The following is a 27698-nucleotide window of genomic DNA, read 5'->3' on the forward strand; positions in this document are numbered from 1 at the left end:
ATTAATTGTGTTGTTGATAGTAACTGGAAACAATCCTCCATCCATTAGGAATGTCCTCCAAGGAAAATGCATGAGTGTCTGAAAGAATAGATATGACTTCATAAATAAGAACGACGTTCAATTAGTTATGAGTCCCATCTAATTTGATCAGGAAAAGGCAACTCAGAGGCCAAGCTACTATTTGATATGTGATACACTCTGATCTGACTTTGAAAGTAGGCCGTGTACTAGAAAAGAGAGAAGCGTCTATTATCACTCCTTGGGAAAGAAGCAATAAGGTTCATTCCAGAATATATTTCCCACCAAGATGCTGTGCTACTTCTGCTTCCACAGAATAGCTCCCAGGTCCTTACCCACGTACTGTCAATCATTTATTGCTGGTCCTATCTCAGAAGCATCAGGACGTCTTATTCATCAAAGACATCCAGATTTTGCACCCCAGTACAAATCTGTTTCTCAGTTATGCTAAGGAGGTCCTACATGTCATCACCTAAATCAAGGCAGGGTGGCAGAAAGTTTTCTTCCTATAACTTATTGTTTGGGAAGGGCATTATTAAAGGTGAAACAATAGTATCTGGTATTAGATAACTAGCAGGATGGGATTAAAATGAGGAAACATGATGTTAGAATGATTATTTAAAACTGCCTATTACCTTGGAACACGGTAATATCACTAGCAAGACTCATGTTTACTTTCCCTAACATGACACCAGCTTTTTTTGCCAGTGTCATTCAAGGTGTCTCTTTAGCACATAGGTATCTAATTTGGCATTATGTAACTATGTGTGATGCTATAGCTAAGAAACTACTAGACCTAAATATATTGCACACAACCATGACAGACATGTTGGGCAATCAAAACTGCTGCCAGGTGATGAGAGAGCTCAGAAGGGTAATTACCCAAAACTGAAAGTTAGTAGCATCACCAACATCTATCATGCAGAATAATTCCCTTTGGTGACACCAGTATGATTACATTCCACCCCAATTTTTTATTATTCACTTCTGTAGAAAAAATTTTCTAGAATTCCTAATGGTGAATCAAGGTAATAAGCTGTAATAATAGGAATTTTTTTAGTTAGCTATTAGCAGTTAGATTCTTTGCACCATGGTAGGGAAGAAGTGAGCACCACGGCAAGAACCGCAGAGGACTTTGTTCTCCAGGGAGCTCAGTGCGGACGGAGGAGGAGTGCCTCTGAGGGTACGCCTTACTCACCCTGCAGTTTTGAGGAGCCAGAAGCTGTGGGAGCCTTAGCTGTGAAGCAAATGCACTTGGAATCGTAGAGTTACTCAATGGAGGCAGCGCATGGTATATCTTGTCTGCAACACTCTGGTAGGCTGAAACATTCCCTGAGGACAAAAATGTCTCCCTGAAATGGAACAAAAATGTTTGTATTAAAAAGAAGCAAGGTGAGCTCAAAATTCTCCAAATGGTCTATATTAAAATTACCTGCTCCTCATTATAAGCCGTCATGGTAACAAGTGATAGGGATAGCAGCAGATATGATGATTAAAACCAATAGGCAAAAATGTTAATGATGTAGTTGCATGTGTGAAAGTGCATCTGACTGGGGACATTTACAGCAAAATATATGTCTATGCTAACGGAGGGGGATGCTTGGATAGATAATAGACTGGATAATAATTCAGGAGGTCTACTCCCTCCTGTTCCTGGTATTAGATCATTTCCTATACTAAAGCCTTTCAAAGTTTTCAAAAGTGCTTGTGAAGCTTTGGAACTTAAATTATAAGATAATTGGAACCCAGAACTAGGTTTAGCAACTACAGTCCCCACAGATTTTCATGAGACCTGGTCTCACCTAGCAAAAGCACCTGGTCCCACACAGCAATGCAGGTGACGCACAAGTCCAGCTAAATCAGCGGAGTGCTATTCCAGCACAGCTGTATAGCCCTTCTGGGACTCAGCTGGCTTCTCATGTTTGGATTGCATTTTGCTGTGCAACCACACACATAAAGCTACCTTTTACTACACTCTGTGCATCAGGTAAATATATTACCACGTATATAATGTAAATATATTAAAGCTTAGACATAACTTTGTAATTTCGTTGCAGCAGCTTTGTCACATTTGATTCACCTGTACTTCGTTCACATGCTTTTGAAACAAAGACCTTGTTCGACCAGTTCTTGCAATATGAGAAACAATCTGGGCTGCAACTCTTTCTGTAGCTGCACATCCTCCTTTGAATGGCAACTCTAAGACAAGGTTCCTGTCCTTTTGTTTTTGTCAAACATACACAAGTGCTTTTAAAAATGACATGCAGTTTGTACCTGTTGCAGGGCTAACAAAGGAATTACGGGGACAAATAACAGCTTTCAGGATCAAACTTACAGGGAAGCTCAGAAGTGATTAGATGTGATTTAGTGTCACTGTGTAAGCCCTGGTGTGGAGAGAATGGAAAGTAATTGTACTGACAATAAGGAAAAAGAAAGATGAAGCATCTGATATACTGCATTTCTCCTTACTTCCTGTTAACACACAATTCCTTATCTGGGGAAAACGTTTCCCTCAACAATTGCCTCTACGTATTTCAATCAGCAAAAAATAGAAGTAAAAGCTCGAGGCTTTTACAAGGCTTATCTTCTTGTGAGTCTCCAGGAAAATCTGCAGTCTACAAATACATACAATCACAGCTCCACTGGATAGCACAAGAGTGGTGCTACGGGGTCAGAGCAAAGGTCCATCCAGCTCAGAGTCCTGGCTCCCACAGTGATCAAAAGTGGATTAATGAGAAGATTACAAAAATCTCCAGAACAAGCATATGCTGATATTTCCCACAGATATTCTCACAGACACTAAGAATTTGTAGCTTAGGCATTTCCTCAGGTGATTGCTAAATGTTTAATAACTCCTGGTAGATTTGTCTTCCACAAGGCTGTGCAATCTCCCTCCAAGTTGTATGAACTTTTATCACCCACCATGTCCTGCAGCAAGAAATCCCACGGCCTAGTTACAAGCCATGTACAAGAAATGCCCTTTTTTTTTCCAGGGCCAGCTACCTGATGTTCACCTGGGATTCACCTTGTTCTGGAAAAGATCATGAGCAGACACTCCTTGTTTATCCCCTGCCTTTGACTGATGGTTTTACAGACCTCTCCCACAGCTGTACTGCTTGTTCCACCCAGCAACCTTTCATCATACATATCGCTCCTTTGGGAACCTTTCTGAGCTCTCTGTCCTCCCTCAGGTAGGGACAGAAGTGTGTAGGCTTGACAACACAGATTTATTCAGCGGTGTAGTAGTGTTCTTATTTTTGCTCTCTTAAAGGGAATCAATTTGCTTTATGCTTTTTTTTTTTTTAATCACTACTGAGCTGAAATTTTGACAGAATTATCTGTCATAACTCTGAGATTTCATTACTGCATGGTAATGGTCAAGTCAGAGGCTGTCATTTTATACATTGGGATTGTTTTTTTCCCCCCAGGTACATAATTTTATTGACACACTGAACTCCATCTGCTGTTTTATTTTGCACTTGCTCTGTTTTGTAAGGTCCTTCTCCAGCCAGCCCTTGCCCTTGGTATCCTGGGTATCACACTATCACGTACACACTGTACCACCTTATCTTTTCAATGTCAGCTATGAGCACCTGAACAGCACAGGAGAAAGCTCAAACTCCTGTGGGAAGCCACTGGTAACCTCCCTTATCCATCGCAAACGTTGCTTATTTACAGCCTTCTCTTTCCTAAATCTCAACAAATTATTTACAATCGTGACCGTGTCCTCACATATCCAGTGGCTGCTCAGACTCCTTAAGAGCAGCCACTGTTGAGGCTATTAAAGCTTTCAGGCAATCCAGACAACCCTTTATCCATGTTTGTTAACACCTTCAGAGAATATGTTTGTAAGGCATGACTGCACTTTTCAAAAGCAGCATTGACTTTTCCCAAATACATCATATTTGTCCATGCATCCACTTCATTACAGCTTCTGCTAATTTGAACACTATGGATATTGGTTTTATCAGCCTGTGATTAACCAGATCACCCTTGCAATTCTTTTTAACAACTGGCAACACATCAGCCACTTCCAGTCTTCGGGTATCAAGGCAGTGTTAAGCCAGAAGTTACACACTGTAGGTAGTACTTGGCTTCTTTAAAAAAAATAAATCCTTGAGTTCTTAGAGAATTCTTGAACATTTTCTAGCCTTGGCAACTTGTTCATCTTCACTTCAGTCCACTTGTGCTATAACTTTCCCTGGCAACATTTCCACTTGCAGCAGCTCCTCTGATGCATCTCATATAAAGAAAGGTTTTGGTGTGGGAACCTCCTCAAGTTCTTCCACAGGGAATGCAGAAACAAACAAATCACTTTTTAAAATGTGTGCTGTTGACTTATCTTCACTGAACACTCCTGATCACCTACTGGCCCTACAGGCTTTCTGGCAGGTTTCCTGGTATATTTGAAACAAGATTTATTATTAGTCTTGATGCCTTCAGCAAAATCATTCCTCAAAATCTTTGCTGGGCTGTTCTGAATCCTTTTATATTTATCTTGTCACAGTTTATAGTCCTTTCTGTTTCCTTCATTTGGATGAAAGTTCAGCTTTTTGAAGGATGATTTCTTGCTTTAATAAGCTGTTTAATCCTGCTGTTTAGCCATGCCAGCATCCTCTTACCCTTTCTTAAGTCTTTCTTCACATGTGGTATGCATTTCTTGAGTGCCTCCAGTATGTCCCCAAAGAGTCTCTATGCCATCTGCAAGGATTTAACTCCCCTAGATAATCCTTCTAGATTTTTTTCAGCAAGTATTCTCATTTTTAAGTAGTTTCCCATTTTGAATCTGAGCTCAGCTATGGTGATATTTATTTGGCTTTCACTGTTCCTTCAAGGATGTTTTATGCAAGCACATCATGGCTGCTCTTAAAGAACAGCTCTTTAACTGCAGCATTTTGAACTCAGTCCTGTGTGTTACTTAAAACCAAGTTCAGGAGTTGTTTGTCTTCTGGTAGACTCCCTAGCCCGCCTGACCCAAAGCAGGCTACACCTACAAATCTCGTCTTGCATCATGCCACCACGTGGCATCTACAGAGGGGAGGACAGTTGAAATTTCCTCTACTTTTGCATGTCTTGCCCTTGTTTTGGTTCTGCCAAGGTTATTCTGTTGAGTACATTCAAACCTCTCTGTCACCATTATTGACAGACAACATACGGGAGGAGAGCAGGGAGAAAAGGAAGACAGTCACTTTTCAGGAAGTTCGGAAAAGTATATCTTAGCTGGGTTTCTGTGATAGGGTAAATAACAACATTTCACAGGAGGATAAACCTAGATCTTGGTATAAGCAGGTAAGTCCTGTACCTACTTATTAAGCATTCTTTGTTAAAGGAAAATATAAAATTAAATGTAGATCCTACAGCAAAACAAGATCAGGAACTCATAAGTCTACCTCTGTAGCAGCCACCAGCCCCCTTAGTTTAGTAAACTATGAATCACAAGATAAAGGTAATAAAATGCTCAGATAATAGGACAGCTGCACTCTGACATGGTATGTTAAGATCCTTCAATGAAGCATGTAAGGACTCTCACTACTGTTACTTAAAGTAAAATTGGCACCTTTAGAGAAAGGAAAATTTCTACACTTACAGGAAAGGCACAATTCATGATCTTGGAGCAGGTACCATGGAAAAAATTTAAATTCATCTTTTCTAAATTTTTTTCTTTCTTTAAGAAAAGAGATTATAGCAGGTAGAGAATTATGAGGATGTGGTAAGGTCAGGGAGGAAAAGGCGTAGGAATGAAAAGTTACAACCATCTCAAAAGAATGGTTCTTTTATTAGCCTTTCCCATCAAAAAGTCAATTATTATAAGATACCAACAAGGACGGTGGCATATCTTTCTCGTTATCGTATCTGGTTAGATGATCATTGTAGGTCCCTTGCAACTGAAAATATGGAGATCAAATTTGTCAGACAGGAGCAGAATCAGATCCTGAGATGGCATTTTACTTACTCCAGGAACCCAAACTAGTTATTACCTGGTAGGGAGTGATAGGGACAACTTCTTCAGCTGCTTTCTATAAAATACTGTTGGGGCTCAATTCTGCAAGCTAATGAATATTTTTCTGCTGAGGGTCTAAGGTGTTTTTATTCCCTTTAAGCCTAGCAAAAAAACTTCTCAAAGCAATGGGTCACTACAAGCCATTACCCTTACAAGAGCACCTGCTCTCACTTAGCGTTTGTAGGAAATGTGCACACAGGGCTTGACTGCCTCCAAAGACACAGGCACCGCAGAAGGGATTTAACTTGGAAGCACCTGTTATAGAAACCCAATGTGCTCTCTGCCGGGCTGCAGGGGCTGCCATCACTTAAGGAAGTTAAATGGTCTGATTTGGAGGAGAGGGAAATTATTCCGCAGCAGCAGCAACAAAAAAGATCTCTTCGTCAGGAGTAATGGAGTTAAATTGTCTGTTCAAAATGCATTATAGAGACAGCAGAGTACTGAGGACTCCATCATTGTCTCTATTTTCTGTTTTAAGTGTGGTAGCTAGGCACACATGGGATACATCTGAAATTGAAATACATTGCACATAATATTCCTCCTACATCTGGTTATATGGGTTCTCACTGATCACTGAGCTCAGTCTTCTTGATTGTTTCAGCGCTCATTAAACATGCTAATTTACACGAGCTTTCTCAGCCATATACAAACGAAGTTACTAGTACGCACTTGACAGTACAGTGAGCGCACACCGCAGAACAGGCACTGCTTTTTGTTAGAGAAAATAAACCCACTTCAAAATCAAACACTCACAAGCACAGTATTAAAATAAAAGCTGTAACAAGTATTTATGATTCACTTCTAAAATGAATCCCTTCTAAATGAAATTATTTAGAAGGGATTCCCTTTATTCCCTTTTTTATTCCCTTCTAAATGAAATTGTGAATTTTAAATGAAAGATAAATTCAGAACTGATAATAAGACTATTACATAAAAAGAAAAATATGTAAGGCATAAAATCTGGAGACGTTATAAGACAAAGCTAGTCTTTTACGTATTTTTCCCTTCTAAAATGAAATTTTATTTATTTTATTCCCTTCTAAAATGAAATTTTGAATTTTAAATGAAAGATAAATTCAGAACTGATAATAAGACTATTACATAAAAAGAAAAAGATGTAAGGCATAAAATCTGGAGACATTATAAGACAAAGCTAGTCTTTTACATATTTTTCCCAATTCTTGAAGAATTTAATGTTTTTGCCCAATAGTCATAATCAATTTTTCATTTTTTTAAAACACACCAGGACAGAAGGGAAGCTGTGCAGGTAAAGTTTTTACTCCTGAGTTGTGCCTGAGCAGCACCAAATGTACAGATGTATAAATGTGGGCATTTCTAGGTGGCAGGAGAACAGTCCAGCCACGCAGGACATGCAACACTGAGGAGGAGGTACGAATAACATGCCATGTTTTGAAACTCCAGCTCACTACATTGTGGGAATAATCCAGTGGCTTAAAAGTCAAATGCCAAAGGCACTTCAGCACTTGGGACAGGATTATCTCATGTGACTTTAGTTGCCTAATTATCAGGCATCGATTTTAACTTGGCTCCTGCAATCTCAGGCACCTCCGAAGAGGGTTTCATCCCACTCACTTTGAACACGTTTTAGCTTGGGACAAGCAACTCCTCTGAAGGTGTCTTTGTAATGGTGTCCAGCAAAGATGTCCAGTGACAGCACGGCACCTGAATGGTGGTTAGATACCAGTAGCTCACTGCTAACCACTAAAGGAAAGGTAGACACATCCCACTCCTGCAGTGCAGTTTAACATCAACAACAAGTGAAAGCTATTAGGGAAACAGGTACTATTTTCTGCACAAATACATGTTCATTCAGGATAACCCACACCTCAGCTGTTTTACCCTTTCAAAAGAAAATCAAGTGACAGATTTACTAGAGGATCCCAAGCCTGGCTTTTTTAATCTCCTGGTAAAGACAAACTCATCATGGGCTGACCAGATGGCTCAACAGAAGGAAGAGCAAGGCGGAAGAGCAATTTTTGGACCATGTTCTCTGCTCCCTGCCAGAGCAGACCTCCCGAGCCCGGTAGGTATGTTGCTTTCCTGTGAGATTGTGACAGATCTGTGGTGCTGTGGGCATGTTCCTGAAACACAACAGTCTTCCATCAGTAGAATGGAGCAGGAAAAAGAAAAAAATAAGACTGTAATTGCATCTTGACTTTATTCTTCAGTTGACATCAATCTCATCTTCATGTTCTCTTTGCCCCTTTTTTGCCGTCAACTTTTCACACCCTTTTGCACCTGGAACCGTCTCCCTTAAACACGCAGTATTTGTTACTTACCAATTGTGTCAGTCCCTCCCCAGTCTGGGCTCAGAGGTTCTGCGTTTAAGGCACAAAAGCAGTTTGGAGAATTTCTTAATTGAGCAAAAGCCAGGAGATATGAAACCACGTCATGAAATGCACCAACAATTTCTAGGCTTAGGTGGAGAGCTCTGAGAGCCCCCTGCAGACAAGACCAATGCACAAATAAAAACATTCAGATGATCGTCCCTAAGCAAACACACCAAAGTAGCAAATCTTTTTGCTTCCTGGGCCACAACTGCTGCCAGGCACCAAATTAGACCTCCCTGGGAGGGCACTGGGGCTCCCAGAGCAAGGTCAAGCACTGGATTTTGTTTAGGCTCAGGATATCATTCCCAGCTGTCACCACCCCTTCTGGTGTCACAGCTTCTGGTTTAGAAACTGCTTCTCCCATGTCTCATACAAGTTCTTTTCTCACTGTTTATATCTATCCAAATTATAGACACGGCCAGGCAGCCTTCCTCTTGCAGTCCTTCCCCTCCTGTGCTGCACCATCTCCAGGTCCTGCACTGCCAGGGCTAGACCAGAGGCCTCCTCCCTCCTGTCCCCTCTCCTCCCTATTTCAGCAGAAATAAGTCAGAGGACATAAAGGTCCCAACCTGTCACTTTCTGCATGTGGGGACAGTGACAATACTTGGTAAACTGGTGGCATGGGGAATACTTTCACAAATAGGAAAAGCAATGCAGCGTAGCTGGGTTTTGGTTTAATTACTTGTGGTCTTTAAACTGAAGGATTCTTCCTTTCAGTTTACTTTTGTTTCTATCTCTAAACCAAGGGGACCGAAGCTCTCTTCTTTCTGACAGGCACTCTTCATCAACACCTTTCATCAGTGGTGTGTGCTAGCTGCATCCAGATAAAAACCACTGATGTTTATTTCCCCATTGCCAGTGACAAGCAAAATTATAATGCATGCAAAAAGATGCATGTGGCTTACTGCCTAGAACAAAATCTCTTCAAGCATTGGCAAAAACTGACCTTCTCTGGAATTGTTTTGAACATGATCAGCACTTCAGTAGGGTGAGGGATGAACCACAAATTAAGGAAGGTGCATCCATCTGGAGACAACAAAGAGTGTGGTCGAGGATGGAAGGACCTAAGTTATTGCAAGAAGGGAGAGGTGTTTAGCATTTTGAGGCTTCTTTCTGCCTGTCACTTCCCAGAAAGACATTTTTTTTTAAGTTTGGTAAAACTGTTACTTGAACATAGGATTTGCCTCTAAGATTTGGAGCAAGTGTATTTTAGACATAACATGATTTAGCTTCCATGTGTAGGATGCAAGGTAAAGGTCTGACCTCAAACACCTGCTGAATTTGAGAGTAATTTGAAAGAAACTTTCTTAAAGCGTGTGATTTATAAAGCAGGGATGTGAGCTGCTGTACTGAGGGCATTCAGGGTCTCTTCCCCTGGGAACACACTTTTGCTGGCTAGAACAGGAGACAGGCAGGGCAAAGCAGCAGACAGGCATTAAAAATCTGTATCATTACTTTAAAATATGATGTGCAATTATTAGTAGGCAGCCCACTTTTTTGCAAGAAGATATGAAAATACATTTGTCACATGAATAATGTATTTTCCTGTTTTTGTATACAACGTGCCATTTCTTGTCTTCACATACGTGAAGATGAAGTACGATATGCAGCTAGTACATTCTGAAATAAGAGATATAAATTCAGCTAGGAGATTAAGTTCAGCTCTTTCTGAAGTAAGTTTTGCAGGGTTTTTAATCTTTTATTTTCCTTTTTTTTGGGGGGGGGAAAAAAAGCAAGGCTGAATGCAAAAAATAGACCTTTGGTTTGGGTGGGATAGTGTAATGAAAGGTTAAATATTCCATGTTATAAGCACAGAAATTATATCTGGGCAGGGTTTGTTTAGCCCGCTGTGCCCTCTAACCTTTGCACAAGAATGGTAAGCATGAATTGTACCTAAGGAAACCAGACAAGTGTTGCTTTTCAGGGTGAGATTGGTATTCACACCCTCTGTTTCCTGTGCTTTACATCACAGCCCGTAAACGATACCAGCAGGGAGAGCGCAAAGAGAGCGACCAGGGTTTCCTCCAGAGGCAGAAGCACACAGGCCGTCCAGATGTGCTTAATCTTTACAGACCTCATTGGACAAGGACTGTGGGCAGCCTGTCACAAATGCTGTACTTCCCCGCCTCACCACAGGATGTTACGTCTGGCTTCTCTGCAGCCGTGTTACGAAGGAGTCCCACACTACAAAACCCTGCTACGATGTGGCACCTAAGTTCTTCAGAAAGAAAATAAGGACAGTCCACTGCATCCAGATAAGCCCTGGTGCTGCCTACCCTAGCAACACACAAACCATTCGCAGTGCCATCTCCGAAGAAACAGCTAAAACACAGTCTAATCCCAAATAAAACAGGTTTTCTACATTGTGTAAAAAAACCCTAAAAACTGTGCTGTGTCATGCTCACAGAGTGACTGCTACTTTTAGAGCGTGTATGGCTAAAAGCTCTGACCTAGTTTCATATGCCAAATCTGGGAACAAAGGAAAGGCCAGGGGAAGGGAAGGACAGGACGGCACCACTGCACAGAAACCACAGCCCTACATTTTCCTCTTTCTTCCTCCCTCTAACATTTACTTTTAAGTCAGTGGTTGCAGAGGGAATCTTTTACTATTTTATGTAAGATAATGTTTCTGCTGCACCCAAGTGCTTCTGCCTTTTCCTAAGGGATACTGCTAAGGCTTAGGTAAGTCAGCAAGGGTGGGTGCAGGGTATGTATTCATAGCCCTCCCTTCATCCCGCTGCAGCTGGACTCTATATTACATAAAGACAGAAAAATCAGGAAGGACAGAGGGTTCACCTGACCAAATGGAGATGTTTACAATATGAGCACCTCCCCTAAGTTCCTGGAGAGAGAAAGAGGCACCTCCAGGACACAACACATCTCACTCAAAAGTAGGAGTCTAAACAAATCATCCCTCTGAAGCACCTATTGACTATTGGGGAGTCTAGTCAGATACAGGTGTCTGAAGTCAGGTGGTCTCTTCTCACACATTTCCCATTGATATTAATGAATTTTAGGCTTATGGAAATACATATATATATGTATTTGCAAAAAGCTTTTCATGATAACTATTCCCATTATCTCTTCTGCTCCTCCCCCAGAGTCTCTTCTTTCCTTTCTTCTTTAGTCCATGCTATTTTTTCTCTTTTCCCCCCTCTTCATTCCCCACCTATCTTTTTTCCTCTCTGCATTTCCCCCGCTGTAACTAGCCACCTTTCCCCCATCCACCAGATACATGTTTCTTCCTCCCAGCTGCCGGTCCTTCTCAGAAGGAGGGAGGGATGGAGAAGGCAGGACCTGCTCACCCCTCAAGCGCCTGGCAGCCACAAATGCAGGCACTGAGATTAGATCAGAAGATAAGAAAGCAATTGAATTAATGTCCTGCTATAATCCACTAAATGCAGGCAAGATGGAAGCTAAATTTCTGCTTTCATCATAACTAATTGACAGTTGCTGTCTACAAGGTGCTTCTTAGCTTCAGTTAACCAACAACAGAAAATGAAACATTAACTGGTAATAAGTGATAAGTGGGGACAAAAAAAGGGCAGAGGGGCTGAAAAGGCAGAAGCCATTTATAATTAAAATCTTTTCTCCAGCTCCCTGCAGCTCCCTTCCTGGCATGAACGCCAGTTTCCATGCTGCCCTGCGCAGGACAGGTCGACACAGGTGCAAAGGGCTGCAGTGGTCCCCACGCTCACTGTTCTCTGGACACCTTCACGTCTGCCTCCCTCTGGTAGGTAAGGATTTGCTCTCGGCTTCCTTTGTATAACAAACGCAGAAAAGCAGCACAATATAGCAAGTGATATGAAAGTGAGTGTGGCTGGGCCGCAAGCTGCTGGAGAGGCACAGGCAAATGTCAAAGCACAGGAAGAGAAAAGGCAACCTCAGAAAATTCAGGGCTATTTAAGAAATAAAAGGACATACATACGTATACATGCTTATTTTCTAGGATGTCTTATTGCTTCAGATTGATTCATTTCAAAGTGTAAAAGGACAATGTGTAACTGCTTACATTAACATTTTTGAAGAAGTGTAATAGTATAACCCTATAAAATATTACAGGGTATTGAAATATTTTCTTGCTTTTGAAAAGTTACAGGTCCAAGAGGCACAACCAATATCCGATTAGGGTGCAGAATGCTAGGACTCACTGATCTGTATGTTGAATATCCCAACAGCAGCAATGCTCTGCAGGACCCTCTCTGTCAAAAGACAGATACTGCTGAAACATGCCATGGCTTTATTCTTTGCTCAGTGTCCCTGTGACACCAAGACTAGCAGGTAGCGCATAGCATGAACTGCAGAAGTATAGGTTCTGCAGCTGAACTCAGCTCCTCTGTGCAAATAAATCATGTTTGACTCCTGCCTTGCTAATAAACTAGGATGACAACCAAAACAATTGTGATGACAAATAACCGCTCTAGGTCCTAACTCCCAAATGAGTTCAGGGCAGAAGATGGACACTGTGTGACCCACGAACCCCCAGACTGAAAGAACCTGGGCTGGGGGTTAGCTTGAGCTTGAAATGTAAGTCTACTAAAATATTTTGCTCCAGATTTACTATTATCTCTTCTGTTAATGTGTCCAGAGAAGGCCTTTTCTAAAGATAAGAGTGAATGTGTTATGAATGGACCATGTAAAACTTTTTATGATGATATGCAAAATACCATAGAGCTTAAAAGCTTCTCAGGGCATCTGAGACAGCAGTACAAAATACATTGCCTTAGGTAATGCCCAATAAAAGCAGGCAGATAAAGGCAGAACACCAGCCTGTACTCTGGGCCTGTGATGGGATTACTCCCCAGCAACTACTAGCCAGATAAGAGCTAGCCCTAGACTAGAGTAGTTCCACAAGCCTGTGTCTGGCATGCAGTTGAACAGCAAGGAAGGGGTGATGATCGTCTTCTCAAGTATCTTGTTGAACCCCATTTTATGATTTGTTTGGCTTGTAACCACACTCTCAATCTTTCTTATCACAGAATTACAGAATCACAGAATGGCAGGGGTTGGAAGGGACCTCTGGAGATCATCTTGTCCAACTCCCCTGCTTGAGCAGGCACACCTAGAGCAGGGGGCACAGGACCACATCCAGGTGGGGTTTGAATATTTCCAGGGAGGGACACTCCCCAGCCTCTCTGGGCAGCCTGTTCCATGGCTCTGTTGGTACTAAAACTTTTGCCTGAACATTAATGAGTGGGTTTTTCTGTGTTTGCTATTGGGCCTCTCTATTGCTGGAGAACAAGGCGATCAAGAGTAAAACCAGTGTCCTGGGTCACTACTTTCACAGCTAAAACTGTCTGCCTGCTGGTGCTAATATGGGGAGCCCAGAGACTCACAGAGAGTCTGCAGAAGGGCTCGCCTTGCTAGCCACGAGTTTTGAGGAAGGAGATCCTTATGACATGGTCAAAAAATTGTCCCATCTGAAAGGAGCAGATGATATAGGGTCATCCCCTAGTCTGTTGTGTGCTCTTCCTCTCCTTTCCTAACTTCCAACAATCACATGTCTGAAACTTATTAACAGGTTTTGTTTCAATCTTAAATAAATAAAATTAAAAGGGTGAGATAACCCTCACTACTTAGGCTTAATCATTAAAGCAGAAGATTTACATCCTGTAATTGAGATTATCCATTTCTTTCCCCCTTACATGCAGCACTGGAATTAGAAGTAAGCACATTTCTAAAGTTTTCATTCTTTGTATGCCAGCTTTTGCAAGTGACTCCGACTGTGCACATTCTCTGTCCATCAAAGTCACCTGAAGACTGGCAGAATACACTGCTCAGGGCAATTCCAGACTACCATTTCCCTTACAAACATGTATTCACCTTTACTTAGTAATATGCACTGACTGAGGACTCTGACCCCAGGAACACGCGTGCAAACATGATACAAACCTGGGATCAGCTGCAAGGTTTTTCTTTAAGTCTTGCTCCCCTTTTTTCCTTGAGATAGTCCAGTTAGGAGGTACTTGTCTCTGAAGCCAGGGAAAACATCTAAGAGGTTTCTTAGCCTATTGTAATACCCAGTGAGCTGACCTCTCAGAGCATGCTGGGACACACGCTGATTCAGCCTAAAAAAGTATAATTAAAATATGTAGTTTTGGGCAGGGTGTCATCTGTCCAGATAAGCTCTACCTTTGTTGAGCTTAATCTCTTTCTATATGGACAATTATGGCATCTGCTGCAGCAAAATTTACAAGCTATGATTCTTCTGTACTGTGACAACCAGTGGGATAAGAATTGCCAAAGTGGCATTTAAGTACCAAGGTAAATTTTAGATTCAATGCTTTTCATCACACAGATGTCTTTACAATGCCTTAGAAATATCTGCAAGTTAATACAGCAACCACTTTGTGGTAGCTATTGATACTTACATTACAATACGGAAGCAGAAGCAGGAAGGAGCTAAGTGAGATGATGAGTTAACTACAAAACTGGGAACTAGGCAGTGTGACCCTGAGACAAATTTCATTGTCACTGAGCTGAACTGAAACTCCACTCCATCCCCCAGCTGCAAGCTGCCTCACGACCCATCGGTCTGGCTTTATCTACACTCTCAATAAGCTGTAACTGGGTTAAAGGTATTCTGCTTCTGCAGCATGAGACAAATCTACATCATTTGCAAAACATGGCTTACTGAAACCGCTGCCCTACTTGCAGTTTGCTCCTTGCCATGCTGGTCGGATGCACCTCTGCATACCTGGGCATATGAGGAGAAGACAGACCTGGATGCTGGCCACGTGCCAGGTTCTCTCCCAGGCTTTTGACAGAGTGGATCTGGAACATACAGCTCATAGGTGGCTTCATACCAGGCTACACACTCCAGCAGAAAGGTAACACATAAAGTAGTATAGTGCGGTATATGAAGTAAAGTCTATTTCTCAGTGAAATTGGACAAGAAATAGCCCATTTCCTCATTTTTTTTCCTTCTTTATTGGCATATGTGCTCAGTCTCATGATATTGTGTGCAAGACAAAGGTCTCAGAAACGTAAACTTATCTGGTAATAAAAACCATAAAATACTGAACATTGACATATGAACACAGGATTAAAAAAAATAAAATCAAGTCCAACTCTGAGCCTCTGGTTTCTCCCAAGCTGCCTGACAAACTAGATTGAATTCACAGGATAGTACATCCCACTTGATCATTCCTGATCTACTGCACATTATTTCCACTACAATTTATCACTCATGTCAAGGACGTTTATCTGGTATTTCTGCTGAAATACCAAAAAATTGTTGGCGCTGTGTGTCTCTACTTAGCAACCCATCATCAATCCTTTTTTCTCATGAAGAAACCAAGTGGCATGTTTCCTACTCATCCAGCAACATGGCTTGTACTGCTTGTAATGTTATCCCACTAAACCACTGAAAATATTCTTTTCCTCAGCTTGCAAAATGGCATACAGGTATATTCATAATATTCTGAATAGAAAGTCTGTAAGTTCATATTATACACATGAAAAAGATGCCCTCAGAGCAAGAGCTATGTTTAAAATGTGATGTGTTTATATGAAAATGTCTATACTAGATCTATATTAAACATATATATATGACAAATAGTAAACATCTATATCAAATACACTTATGGCAATACTCAACAATAATGTCTCTCTTAGGTTTCAGAACTTCATCCTATAATGAGGCAATATTTTCTTCTTATCATCATGTTGGACTTATATATACTGTGAATCTACAAAGCCAAACACTTGTAATGTCTTCTATTAATATAATTTACAATTATCTAAACTATGAAATTCCAAAACTTTAAGGAGGATAAACATCAAGACAGCTTTCAACCAGTATGCCAGACCCAATAGACAGTTAAGCAGTCTTTTAAATAAATTCAGAATTATTTTGTTCAAGACTGGTTCATATAATTTTGTTCACAAATTGTGTAATATGTCCCAAAACAGTCTGCAGTTATCAGTTATTTCCTCATACATTTGTATAGCCTACTAAGCGGGCAAGAAGAACCTTATGAGGACACTAAACCAAATAATTCATGCTATTTCAAAAAGAGAGTTGCCATTAAGGGTTTGTGTAGAAGGAGTTTGGTTCTACTACATGGTGAACTCTTAAAGGCCATGCCTAACCCGTAGTGTATTCAGCACAAGATACGGAATCACAGCAGTTTAATCCAGATTCCGTGTTCTCACCTTTAGACACCAGATAAACAGAAATTTGCAAAAGGCAAAATCTATAATCATCATGGCATCTTTACAAGTATGATTTTTTATAACTCTCACATCTTCTTCTAAAATTAAAAAAATAATAAAACTGCTAGAAATATTTATTAACAGAGCCTTCCTCACATCATGTCTAGCTAGGACCACCATTGGATGCTTCCTGTGCAAAAGCCCAGAATAGTTCAGCACCTATCAGCATAAGAGTAGCCAGAATTTACCTCCTCACCTAGGCTGGAAATAGTTTAGGAGCAATGCCTGTTAGCATCCACAGCCTTTAGTTAGCCATGTCTCTGCAGGCTGCTGCTGTTTTCCATGCACTTCTCCCTCACAAGCCTTGCAGCCATGCCCATGGGAGGCCATGGGGACACAGCACAGTGGAAGAAGGTTCACCTGAGTCTCCCACCACTGCTGGTGGAGCTGGGCCACAGTCTGCAGCCCCGCACCTGACCTGCACACCCTGGACACGTCTTAGCCTCCTCCCCTCCACTGGGGTTTCCACACCTGCCACCAGCTTGCCTTTCCTCCTAAAGTAACCACAGAGCTACCACTTTGTCTACATACCAAAACCCAACGGTCCCTTTCAAAAATGGTGAAGGAGCCTCCTGACATACTTACAGGGTTCTGCAGCCTGCTGCCCAGTGCTTCCCTCTTTTGAGTGAAAGTGTTCAGCATCCTGTCTTGGGGTCCCTGTTTCTCCAGCTGAATGGAAATGAAATATTCTGGAAGCCTAATGAGAGGGAAAAAAGCATGGGAACTGAGAAGAGTCACCGCTTAAAAGGTAAACTGATAAGCTCCTTCTGAACCACTCAAATAACTTCTTCAGGTTAGACACAGCTTCTCCAACAACACTCATTTTAATCATTCCTTATATATAATGGGTGCAAATACACTGGATCTTGTTGATCAGCTACCAGAGATGAGATGAGCTCTTGGAAAAGTCTCCCAGTCTGCATATTTTTAATTTCAGTGCAAGTGACATAAATGGTGAAAGAAATAGTGACAAATGAAAAAAAATAATGTACCTCCTAATACTGGCATTAAGGTAGTAACAGGAACCATGAGACTGCCTGGGCTAAGCTGGACGAGTTGAATGCTTTTTTATTTGTACCTTCAAACCACAGGTTGTTCCATTAGCACAGAGTTTTCAGTGCTTGACTTCCAGCTGGTCAGCACTGAATAATATAAAAAATTGCTCTAACTGTGTCTTGCCAGTACCCTGTTTGTACACAGTACTCCATGTAACAGCCAGGAAATGAGGCCGAGGAGCTAGGAAGTAAGCATACAAGCACCAAGACAAAGCTCTGTTCTACAGGAGGAGCAAAGTCATATTTAATGGTCTTATCCTGGCCCCCTTATTATTTGTCATAATTTTGCATTGTTTTCAACTGTAAACTTACTGATGCTTAGAAACTCCTCTGCGGTAACTGGATTTCCTCCTTTAATTAACCGGTCATCTCCATGGGGTTTGATGTGAAGCCAGAGGCCCATGGACAGGGTATGGCAGGACAACCGTAATGCTCAGACCACCAATTCACAACAAGAAACAGGGCGTCTGGGAACGTGCCCTTACAATCGAGAGCTCATTGCTATGTTTTTTCAAGGCAGAGGCCCAGCGCAATATAAAGCAGGTAGTGCTCAGGATTCGCACATGTGCCAGACTGACCCCTACCCAGTGGAGAGGGCTTGGCCAGTTTGTAACAAACGCCTTTTAATGGTACAGCGTAAACCTGGAGAATGCCCAGGAGAAAATGAGGCGGCCGGTGTGGTTGCTTGCAGCAGATGATCCTCTGTTTCACCCCCAGTCACTGAATTTCTTCCACTTGCTGAACCGCTCTGCCTTGTTAGACTTACATTTCCTTCCTAAAACAAAATGAGTATCAATTCTGTGGTAGCTTTCATAAAGACTGGCAGATCTTCCTACTAAATCAATGCAGATTTGCAATTCTGTATGCTTTCATTTACCCTAGCTTTATGACATAATAATTCACTGGGATCATTGAAAGTCAAAGGAAAAAAACAGTTGTCACTGAGCACAGGCATAATGAAACTGTAGCGACAGCAGACTCAGAGGCAGTGCCCAATTTATAAATCAGACAACATTCTCAACATTCAATCAGCTGCAAATAAAATATGAATATTCCCAGTTATTCACATTTTCAAATATGTACAAATAATTGTATATCTAGATCACTTGTCTGGAAAGTCAGTTTGCCTCCCCAAGAACACAAAAAACTACACTCATCCCCCCACACCACCTATTTAAGTCCCAGTGGCTCCTGGTATGAAGTAACCTCAGAAATTTCTGCATATTTATATAAAAATAATCCTAATTTTCAAGTAGGAACAAGTGGTACTTTTCCAAGTTCTTGAAGTCACATTTCAAAAGTGGTACAGGCACTTTGAAGTCCAGGGGAACTAAAAAAGCACGCTAATTTCCCTGCAAATCAAGGAGAGCTATCAGTTTTTGCATAGAGCAGGAAAGGGAAAGACCAAAATGGGGGGAAAAACGCCACGTTTTGAGAGTTGATTTCCTTCTCCTGACTAAGTACTAGCTTGGCTTGGGTTAGTGCCAGCTTGCAGATGGATCTGCCAAAGAGCACCTTTGCTCTGTTTTAGTAGAAAATGGGCTTATTGCCCAGAGAACAATTCTTCTGCTTGGCTGAGCACAGGGAAGACACCTGTGTTAAAAAACCAGTGGTCAGCAGCTGTCTTAGAAGTAGATGGGCAGACATGAGCAGTGTCTTAATTCCTGAGAAATATTCCAGCCTATAAACAAAGTCAGGATAGAAAAGTTGGGCACTGAGGTTACAAATACACGGGAGTTTGCAGTTCTGAAGGTCCTACACCAGTATCAAGCAGGCTGGTCTAGATGAGGGTTTTTTGCACAGTGAGACTGCGTTGGTTAAGCCTGTGCCCTTCATGGCACAGCCCATGGGCCTTGGCTATCAACCAACCAGAACATAGCGGGTACTTCAGAGCGTACAGCTCCATTGGCATCATGCAACCAGCTCTCCTTCACATGGGCTGAAGGGAGACACCACGGGCTTTGGCCTGTGTCGGGTGGACAACCATACCACCCACAGCACTAGTGGGTTCCTCAGTGCAGACGCAGCCCGTCACATCCTGCAACCACCTTCCTTTCCTATTTAAGGAGGTTATACAAGATTTTCTTCCAGTTTTACATGTTAATTTGGAATAACAGATGCATGACTTCCTTGTCACTGCCTCTGTTGGTTGCATTAGTTATCCTCTGTGTGTGAGTTTGATTGGTTAGCTAATACCCACTGACTATAAATCAGTAAAAACTGATCCAGAATGGATGCAGTAGCCATTAGATGATTTACAGAGGAGAGGATGCATCTGAAAACAAAAAATACAGTCGCTGTCATTCTGTGGAAAAGAAACCATTCAGCATTTAGACAGTAAAAGAGCTCCAAATGTTTGGAAAATCAATCCTTTTCCACTGGTGAATGAAGACCTATTTCCAGAGTAAGACTACTCATGGTTATCAGCAGAGACACACCACACCAGCACTTTGTATGGCAGCACAAAGGATCTATTTGGGAAAGAAACCGAGGTTGCTCAGTTCCACTGAGGGTTTCAGTGTTGCAGGATCTGATTAGAAATGAAGACAAAGAATCTCAGACTTTTCTGTGAGGGGGAATGGAAACCAGCCTCTGGGATGAACTAGACCATGGCCAGCCCTGAGGCTGCACAGCTGGCCATCCTGCTGCCAACGCTTGGGTGCCCACCAAGTGGCTGCAGAGTGCAGCAGCTCCCTGGGACATGGCCTGTGTGCTGCCAAAAGTTGCATGAGATTGGTGGTGTGAAGGGTTCCTGCTCAGCAGCAAGCAGGCGGCTCTGACGGCACAATACTAAGTTTTTTTCTGTTGGGCCGTCAGGATATCTGTTTGGGCCAATGGATCTCTGCTGTACGGTGCAGAATTTCTGTCCTGCTTGTGCTGGGACAGGATGCAAACTATGCAGTGGTGAAACAAGTTTGTGCTTGTGCAGTTGACAGTCTCTGGGGTGAATGTTGGCCCTAGGACCTCCCTTACATTCACCCCCAGTGTAAGAAAAGAAAGTGTGTAGGACACTGCTCCAGGAACAGCGATTCATGCTCAGAAGCTTGCAAGTCACAGCTGCATGAGACATCTTTCCCTTCCCTCCCCACACTGCAGCTCTGAGTGACCCAAAATGAGACTATGGGGAGTCATGGCAACGTCTGTTTTTCACTTTTAAGCTCAGAAAGAACTGGTGTCACACAGGAAATGTCTCAGCCTCATTCCCTTCGCTGGTTCAACCCATCTCTAACAACTTTTGGAACCTCTGACTAATTTTAAATATATTTGACATAAGAACAGAGGTCTCAAGGGTATAAAACTCCTTCCAGTTTTGCAAAATCAGCATTCAGCTAGTGAGGAGAACCCCCTGCTCAGCTAAAAGGCAGGGAGAGTTTGATCTCTAGCCATATTGCTTGGCTTGCTCAGCTCCCAGGAGGCAGCAGCCAGCTGGGTTCCCAGCATGACAGCCAGGCAGTCAGCACGTGCAAAGCTACAAACGTGCCACAAAACACAGTGCTTCTTACCCAGCTAGACAGCAAAACATGAGCACTTCCCATACACGGGAATGGGCTGAGGATACTGCCTGGCGGCAAGGGACTGAGCGTGGCAGGTGCAAGAGGGGGCTGAGGGGGGATGGATGGTGTGTCATAAGGAATATAGAAAGAGAAGGCAAAGCAAGCCCTAAAGAATCTCTGTTTGCTTATGAATTCAAAATTGCATACGAGGTCACTTAGCTCATCACTGTAATGCAGCTGTCTCTGGAAAAGACACAACAGTAGTGTGAGAAAATGCAACACAGAGCCCTACAACAACTTAACATGTGTGAAGCCAGGGCATCCTCTGAGCACCGTATATTAAACACAGGATTAAAAAAAAAAAAAAGCCAAATATAAGATAAGGAACTGTAATGGCTTAGTGACCCTGGCAGGTAGCTTTTGAACTGACATTATGGCATCAGGCTGACATGAATTTTCCCCATGGCAAATGGTGTTGACCAAAATTCTATTTTCAGAAGACAGAAAAAAGGAAAGTGGCAGGAACTGATGATTTCACCTTCCCAGAATGCATATTTCAAGGTCAGGTTGTGATTGCTAGCCTTAATGCATATGACAGACTATAAGATTTCACCTGTGCCTTTTGAATCCAATTCGCCTCCGACCTCTTTCAGTCCTCTCTTGAGGTATATATTTAGCTATGCCTCATCACTTTCCCAACTAATAGACTTTAAATAAATCACTGTTGTGACAGCAGTTATTTTTATGTCATATGCTAATACACAATCACAGCAGCTCCTGCAGTCATCAGTGATGCTGTTCCAAGTTGTGCAGGACTGCCATCCAAGTGATTATAAGCAGAATTAACTGATACCCTATTTGGGCTAAGGCTGGCAAAACCCATTATTGCTAGTGCAACGTGAGGAAGAAGATGCTGCTAACCTTTATGTCCAGTGTATGGGGAGGCTGGACCAAGTAACAGAAGGAGGCTTGCTGAATAGCTGCCAAAGAGCATTTTTCTGAATGACCTGACAGGCCAGGATAAGTTGCATGTTCCTTATTCCAGATGGACACAAGAGCTAAGGGGAGGGAAAACAACATGCTAGGCATTTCCTCTGCCATTTAAAAGACAGGTTACTTTAGAGACATCACCCTCTGTCTTGTAGTGCTTCAGCAGCTTAATTTAATGAATGGAGGGGTAAGGTAGAGCATTCTATTATATCTGTATATGTTGATATCACTGAAAGATGACCAAATATAGAGATCAAGGAAACATTTCATTCATTTTTATTTAGTGAGTTGTATTCTCAGCTCTACTCTGTAGGGAAGACCAGTGCCAGAGAGCGCAGCAAAGTGCAAACAGGCTGGGAAAGGAATAAATAAAACTTATCTGGTTTTCCTTGGCAAATTTTTAATTACATGCCACCCTGCTGCAGAGTATGGGTCATTACTAAGTTGATGGCAAGAAGAAGACTTTGCGGAGAGCTTTGAAAGAGAAATCTCCACAGCCTAGCAGTCTCTGATACTGTTTTTATACACTCGTACAAAGAGGAAAGGACTACGTATGCAAAATAGGATTGAAGACTAACATCGTTTTCTTTGATTACAGGACTCTCTACACCAAATGTTACTATGTGTGCATACAGCCACACAGAGGCATCTGCTTTATTTAACAAAGTTCCTCAGACAAAACTCTGCTGATTTAGAGAGTTTAATCCCAGTAAGGATTCCTAGTTAAGGCCACATGAACAATCAGGTTTTCAGTGCAATTTTATGAAGTTAATTATAAAATGGTAGACTAAATCATATTATCATTCAGAGAAAGACAAACAATAGAGAAGTTTATAGTATCTAGTAAACACGACTGAGGCCCTTACATACTCTAGCAAGTAAATAATAACAGAATATACTTTTTTTTTTGCTTATTCTGTAGATAAAATTATTCACCTGCATAACACCGTCTCTTGTAGGGAAACTAAACTTTCCAATATGACTGCCAATTTCTTGAATGCTTAATGGTAAGCTAGATGGAATATATCTGCAATAAAAGCAAAATTATCTATAAACATGGAGTATTACACAGAAAGAAACCAAACTGAGAATGAAAGGAAAATAGTGATTAATTCAGAAACACTTTCAATTTCTTTCCCCCTTTAAATTTAGAACACATAATGGGATTGATCACTTTAGTCACTAATTTAATGATATTAGAACATTGCTTTAGTTTTCAGAAGTAGTTTTGTAAGAAGAATAATATATTTTCCTCCTGTTTTGTGGTTGAGCTTGCAATGACTCATTATCTCCTCCTAGATGAGCTTGATCTAAACCAGTGAAAAAACTGCTTGTTCAGTTTAAGCATGCCTTGTTTCAAATATTAGTTCCTAATGTGGGGGGTTTTTTTGTGCTGCTGTGCTGTCTTCTGGGCTCTGATGTCCATTCACTTCCCCAATTCAATTAGCAGCTGAAGTTTCACTCCAAGTTGTTTGTAATTGCTAAACTTATTTGGAACAGCCCAGGTTTCAGAGCAGGCTAGAGTGGATGCAAGTGAACAGGGTGCAAACAACAGCATGGGACTGCAGGTGGTATATGCATAGGTCAGACAGGAGCTCTACTGCCGCTGTTAGCCATAGGGAACAATTGACAGGATGCCCTCCCTGAATCTAATAAGAGAATTCACAGGTTATTTCTTTTCTTCCTCATAAACCTTGACCTAAAAGACACAAAAACACACACATACAAACCGGTGTATTTATGTATGTGTATACACACCCATATTTACCAACTCTTTAAAGAGTAAATCAAAACAAATATAAAATCTACTCATTCCAGTCACTCTTCCCAGGGAAAAAGGGAAGATAATAAATAGCCTTTTCCTTGTGCAGAGATTTGGTCTACTAGTCGCTGAGTTGAAAAACAAAGTGCAGTATAACTGTAGGAGAACAAGCTTTCTTCCTGCTCAGAATAAAGACTTTATTCACAACAGTTTCTGAGGTCCCATTTTGCTACCTGAGGGGCTTGGGGCAATCACTTTCAGGCCAACCCTGTTAGGCATCCCTCACTTTGAAAGAAAACACTCTTTAGCCCCAAAATTGCCAGTGTTCCACAGAAATTAGGAGCCTCCTCACTTTCACTGCTCAACAGCTTTAAATTAGCATTATTTAGTCCCAGACCCTATACAGAAAGGAAACAAATCATACAGCATTTTACATTTTCTGCCTGAATAATTTTATGTATTTTACACACTGAAGTTTTTATGGTTTACATGTGAGCCTAAGCAGACTGAAGGCTTGATCCCATCCATTTAACGACATTATGCCCTGTGAAACACAAAAAACCCCGTTCAGTCTACCAGTCAACACAGCTATCATCTTGCAGGAGAGATGTAATGAATATTGGTGGGAAGTGGTCTGCTTTCTCCCTGTGAGATGCAGATTCGAAGTGCATGGGCCTCAGGTACAAATGGAACTCCCAAAAACCTGCTTCCATTGCAAAATCCTTATAAAACCTAGAAACAAAAACACATGGATGCATTTGAAAAATTAACTGTCTTCCTGTTGTAAGCTATGCATATCTAGAAGCCTACATCCATCAGATTTATTTCAATGAGACATCTGCATTCAACTTAAAACATTTATTGGCATCTGAAACAGCATGATGGATACAAAGCAAATGAGTGTTGCCCTCAGATAGCTGATGGTTGCATAGTATCACCCATTCGATTGACACAGAGAGCACTTTCAAACAAAGGACAGTAAGTTGTGAGTCTACAGCGTCATAAGGGGAAATCAAGGGAAATATGCTGAATGTTCCTATTTAGAAAGGACTGCATTTGGTAGAGAGATGAAGAATATTATTTTAGACTAGAAACTGGGAGGAGAACTGTCTGCCAGAGAAGAAGATTCAATAGAAAAGCAGAGCTCATACACGTTATTACTATTAAAACAATGACCTCATAGTTTAAGAAACATTTATTCTAGAAGCCCCCAGTATGTCACAACCCCAATACAACCTCCCCTATATAATAAACTATGAGGGCAGTCCATCAGCAGACAGTAAACATATGACCTAGATGCAACCACTTGCTCAGGAAATCTGTAAAGCACCAAGTGTTTGAAGTTGGGCACAGAAGTCCTGCTTTTTGTAATCCCTACTGCACTCCTTCAGACGCAAGACCACAGAACCACTGATCTGGCCTGTGATGGCTCTTCTCATATAGTGTAAGAAGATATTAAAAAGAAAGACACTGACTTTTTGATACAGACTACAAAGGAGTAAGATATTCCCTTGCTTCCTCCTAACATCTAAGGTAGGTGTTTTACCAGCCAAGAAATCAAGTTACAAGGAAGCTATGTTGTGAGAATGTGGTAAAGACACAAATAGGACCTAGAAGGCATAGCTCTTAGTCCTTTAAAAACACTTAGCATTCCCTGCCTGCAAAGTAAGGGAAAAATAAGTGGAAGAGACAAAATAATGTATGAAAGACACCATGAGCAAATCAACTCTAAGGTCTTAAAACAAAGAGCTCTGTGGAATTATTACAAATGTTGCTCTCTTAGTTTACCGGTATAGACATATGAATAGCCTATACAGAACAGAAATCAGCACACAAATCAGCTTATTAGTACTGTGTAAAGGGAAAAAAAAAGAGAAAAATAAAAGATATTAAAAAGGTGACCATGACAAAACCAGAAAGAAGAAAAATTCAGACTAAAGCTTCACTGTCTAGCTGTACTATTCTACCAAAGGATGTCCCTTTTCATCAGATGGTAGAAGACAAATACTGAGGAACTGAGTACTGAGGAACACCGAGGAACAAAGAGAAGCAGCGAGGGCTGTAAGGAACAATGCACACAACGTAAATGTGTGTTTTTAGGTGTGAAAGACCTTCCACTCCAGGAATAGAGAGACAGTCAAGTTTTGGGAGTAATTCTGGCAGGTTGCCCCCAAAAGTCTGGTAAAAGCTATGGTATGAGGTAGAGGAATCCACATATGCAGGTGCACTCTCTTCATTTTACTCTGCTTAGCAGGAAAAAAGATTACTAACCTTTCTGATGATTCAGTCTGAATCTAAGTCTCTAACTTTTCATAATATAATGAACTGTGAACTTCATCACATCAGAAGAAGATGTAAAAATAACACTTCAAAATGTCACATTAAATAAACTATATAGGTATATACTGCCATTTGCACTGACTTAACCATCTTCTATTAAATCAAGATAATGTTATGCTTAATGGCCTTACATATGCATCAAGAGGTTTTACTTTTTGTCACAACTTTCCACTGAATTCCCATCCTAGAAAATGTACTGCTGTTGTTTCAGGGATTTCTAAGTATATCACCTCAGATGAGTATGTCCTCTTAGCCCTGTTCCCAAAAGAAATGCAGCCATGCGATGATCTGGCTGCTCATCTGTCTCTTCTGGATAACTTTTAAATCAGTTGGTGAATATTAATGAAATCTGACACAGAGACAGGGCTTTCAAGATATTAAGTTCCTACAGGTTTAATGAAAAAAAGGTGCCTGGATATTGATTGATATATCAATCAATATCATCAATCAATATATTGATATTGCTATCAGCTAACTGAAAAGTTGCAGTGTAAACTTACCCCTTATCAATTACCAGAAAATATATGTGTGTGTATGTATGTATGTGTATGAGTGAAGGAGCACAGAGATAACTCTACCAGCTGAAGAAGTTTAACTAGAATCTGTATTTTATTAGAAACAAGAAACACAAATTACAAAGAAAGGAGACCTTCATGCTTCATGGAATTGTTTGGGTTGAAGTAAACTAACCTGTTTGTTAGTTTGCCCAAGAAAGTTCCAGATATCAAATGATAGTTCAAAAAGTTCTTTTTCTAACAGAAAAGGGTTGTGACAGAAAACTCAGTTTTCCACAAAATTAAGTTGAATGGTCGTGGTTCACATGTGTCAATGATGTTTACGTTTTCAGCTGCTGAAAATACATGCTGCTCATTTTTTGATATAGACTTTAAATTATCAAGAAGAAAGCTAGAGAAAGAGTTAAGACAAAGAAAAAACACAACTGGAGTGTCATCTATCCTACACACCCAACTTTGCTGTTGCAAGCAATCACGTCCCACAAATTCTTTTCACAGAAGAACCAAGCCCCATTTTGAAATTGTTACTTTTCTACTCTTTGTTCTTTCCCTTCCAGAACTTTGTTGTCTGATTCTTAAAAATCCCCTTTTAATTTCCAGCTTAAATTTATTCACCATTATTAAATCAATTTGTTCTGCTGCCAAAATTGGTCTTTAGCTTAAATAGCTCCTCTCCATTCCCAGTGCTTATCTTCCTGGTGTATTTATAGAGAACAATCTTATCTTCTTTCAGCCTTCATTTTGGTAGGATACACAAGCCAAGATACTTCATCTGCGTTTGTAAAATGTGTTCTCTATTTTCCCGCAGCATGCTATTAGATCATCTTTGCTCCCACTCCAGTCTGAATTTATCTTGCCTGACCACAAATCTCCAAATTATACTTAATAGTCCAGGTGAGGCCTCAGCAGAATCATGTACGGCATCATTTCTCCCTCTCTCTCCTGGTTACAAAAC

At 41.1% G+C, this 27698-nt stretch overlaps 2 long non-coding RNA genes across 5 annotated transcripts in view; one reads left to right on the forward strand and one right to left on the reverse strand.

Moving 5' to 3' along the window:
- Positions 1–5815: 5815 nt before the first annotated feature.
- Positions 5816–14508, reverse strand: LOC135312620 (uncharacterized). Its single transcript, XR_010372243.1, has 4 exons — positions 14263–14508; positions 9317–9434; positions 8320–8482; positions 5816–8136 (listed from the first exon to the last, which is right to left on the reverse strand). It is a non-coding gene; the product is annotated as an uncharacterized LOC135312620 (long non-coding RNA).
- Positions 11865–27698, forward strand: part of LOC135312619 (uncharacterized) — a 36996-nt gene continuing 21162 nt past the window's right edge. Inside the window, exon 1 of one of the 4 annotated variants that reach the window (XR_010372241.1) lies at positions 11865–12103. This is a non-coding gene — a long non-coding RNA (uncharacterized LOC135312619). Of the gene's footprint in view, positions 12108–27698 lie in introns of all 4 variants that reach the window. The other 3 variants (XR_010372242.1, XR_010372240.1, XR_010372239.1) reach the window with 3 other exon arrangements.

Source organism: Phalacrocorax carbo, chromosome 3 (assembly GCF_963921805.1).
Source record: "Phalacrocorax carbo chromosome 3, bPhaCar2.1, whole genome shotgun sequence".
In the NCBI taxonomy this organism is placed as follows: Eukaryota; Metazoa; Chordata; class Aves; order Suliformes; family Phalacrocoracidae; genus Phalacrocorax; species Phalacrocorax carbo.